Source organism: Periophthalmus magnuspinnatus, chromosome 24, assembly GCF_009829125.3.
Source record: "Periophthalmus magnuspinnatus isolate fPerMag1 chromosome 24, fPerMag1.2.pri, whole genome shotgun sequence".
Taxonomy (NCBI): domain Eukaryota; kingdom Metazoa; phylum Chordata; class Actinopteri; order Gobiiformes; family Gobiidae; genus Periophthalmus; species Periophthalmus magnuspinnatus.
The window spans coordinates 25,660,226-25,662,796 of NC_047149.1; the positions used below are offsets into that span (position 1 = coordinate 25,660,226).

Consider the following 2,571-nt stretch of genomic DNA (forward strand, 5'->3'; position numbering starts at 1 on the left):
CCATGTTGCTAGTTCAGAGCTCTAGCTGCTTGCCTTGCGTCCCAAAGTGTTGCGATGTCTAGAAATGCCTGTTAAATCCTTATATTTTAACTTCATATTTATAAAAATCGACCTGTAAACATCGGGAGCTGCTAAATGTTAAGTGAAAACAGAATGCAGCAGGTTGGTTTGTAAAAAAACGCACGTTAAAAATGGTTCATGGTGAATCTCCCTGTTTTTAAATGGATGTGATTGACAGGTGGATTAGCCAATCACTGGACAGGAAAAAATTCATGAAATAAAACTCTCACAGGCGGATGGAAACACGTCAGATTTCTGCAGAATCAATGAGACAAACACTGAACTAACTTGATTTTATTTGTAAATCATAGTTGACCAATGAGGGGCTTCGTTTCACACGTGTCACTGAAATAAGACGATCTGATTGGACGATCACGTTTGACCGGGTTTGAGATGCAAACTGTGTAAAACATACAACGAAATCTATCTGGTAAATCATTTTTATGCAGAATAAACCCCATGGAGACGCAGGGAGGGCATCTGACACACACAGGGAGGGCATCTGACACAAACAGGGAAGGTATTTGACACACAGGGACATTTCAGACCATTTTTTACAGCTCTAAATGACAGGATTAGCAGCTTTTATGCAGAATAAACCCCATGGAGACGCAGGGAGGGCATCTGACACAAACAGGGAGGGCATCTGACACAAACAGGGAGGGCATCTGACACAAACAGGGAAGGTATTTGACACACAGGGACATTTCAGAACATGTTTGTACAGATTTGAATGCCAGGATTAGCATCTTTTATGCAGAATAAACCCCATGGAGACCCAGGGAGGGCATCTGACACACAGGGCTAGTTCAGAACACATTTTTTCCAGATCTAAACTACAGAATTAGCCGTTTTTTTATGCAGAATAAACTCCATGGAGACGTAGGGAGGGCATCTGACACACACAAACACTCCAGAACATGTTTTTACACGTCTAAACTACAGGGTCAGCAGCTTTTACGCAGAATAAAAACCAGATATTTTGTCATTTGCGGTGAAAATCATGTCTTTTTTTGCTCATTTTGTTCACTCAAATTGCGAATAACCTCACAAGAAACCAACCTTTGCATTCTGTTCTTGCTTAACTTTTGGCGTCCACCATTTTGAACCTTCATCCGCCCCCTTCTTCTTCTTCTTCTTCTCCTCCTCATCGTCCCAGTTTAAACCAAAGGATGTCACATGGTCCCACCCTCCCACTCCCTGTCAGCTCCCGCTCTCTAACCCCTTATTATATTGCACTAATCCATTCCTTAATTACAACGTACAACTTTTCTTTTTTTTTTCTTTTTAGTTCCACCTTCTAATCTTACTAGCGGAGACTTGAGGCTAGCTTGTGCGCGCGTAGGATTCAGTATGGCTATTGTGGCTGCTTTTCGTCAGTGCAAAAACTGTTTTATATTTCCGTTTTCACCCGTAGAGATGTCGGCCATGTTGAATCCCCCTCGGAATGTATCACTTAGTCATTCCACTTTGGACATACTTTGAAAATACGGTAGGATTATACGCTTTTATGTACTGTACGATGTTGATGTGGCTAGGTTCAAAACGGCCTGGATTTGTGGGGACACGTAGCATCATGTTAACTGTGTTTTTGGGGTGAAGTTTGGGGGTAAGAAGATTAATATTTCATTTTGTGTTTTACTGTTGCATTCATTTGTCAAAGCGTAAAGGTGAATAGACTCCACGGTGGCGGCCATCTTGGGACTGTACCAAAAAACTTGAGCCAAACAACTGCACAATTTTATATTAATTTATTTAGTTGATAACACTTTATTTCTTCTACAGCACTTGGAATATTATGAATTACTCTATATTAACTTATTATTTTTGTTGTATTAATATCAAATGTGTATCTTTGTTTTGGTTTATGTTGGTGTATTCCAGGCAACTTTCTTTTGAACTCCTATGTATAACCTCTAACCAGGAAGATTATTGTTGTTTTCTGGGGCTAATTAATTTAATTTAATATTATATACGCCCAAAACTGACTAAATCCAAAGTAATTTTACTATATAAGAAAATGTAAATGAGCAGATTAATGGTTAAAATCTGAAAAAAACAAAAAAAACAAAGTGAAACTCATCATGAAATCAGCTTTTTTTGCTCCGTATCTGTGTGAATGATGTTTGCAGCTTTGTGTGCGCTGCCCCCCGGTGGCCATTGCAATGTCAAGTACTATGTGACATCACACAGAACTGCCCTGATGACAGTTAGGTGTCTCTGATCACAAACACGTGGCTGCAGGGGGCGGAGTTTGAAGTGTGGATGTTAAACCAAGCACGCTGTGGCTCATATGTCCAGACCCCGCCCCCTGCTCCCCTTTAGTCCTCTAGACCTCCTCCTCCCTCCTTCTCCCCTTTACTCCTCCAAGTACTGTCCAGTCCATCCTTCCATCCATCCTTCCTTCCATCCTTCTTTCCTTCTACCCATCCATCCAGTCTTCTATCCATCCTTCCTTCCATCCATCCTTTCTTCTATCCTTCCTTCCACCCATCCTTCCTTCCATTAATC

At 41.0% G+C, this 2,571-nt stretch overlaps 1 protein-coding gene across 1 annotated transcript in view; it reads left to right on the forward strand.

Moving 5' to 3' along the window:
- The window catches only part of LOC117393049 (bromo adjacent homology domain-containing 1 protein), a 69,568-nt gene extending 68,461 nt beyond the window's left edge, over positions 1-1,107 (forward strand). Inside the window, exon 9 of the mRNA XM_033991225.2 lies at positions 13-1,107. The gene's annotated coding sequence lies outside the window, so the exon portion shown is untranslated. The remainder of the gene's footprint in view (positions 1-12) is intronic.
- Positions 1,108-2,571: the final 1,464 nt, after the last annotated feature.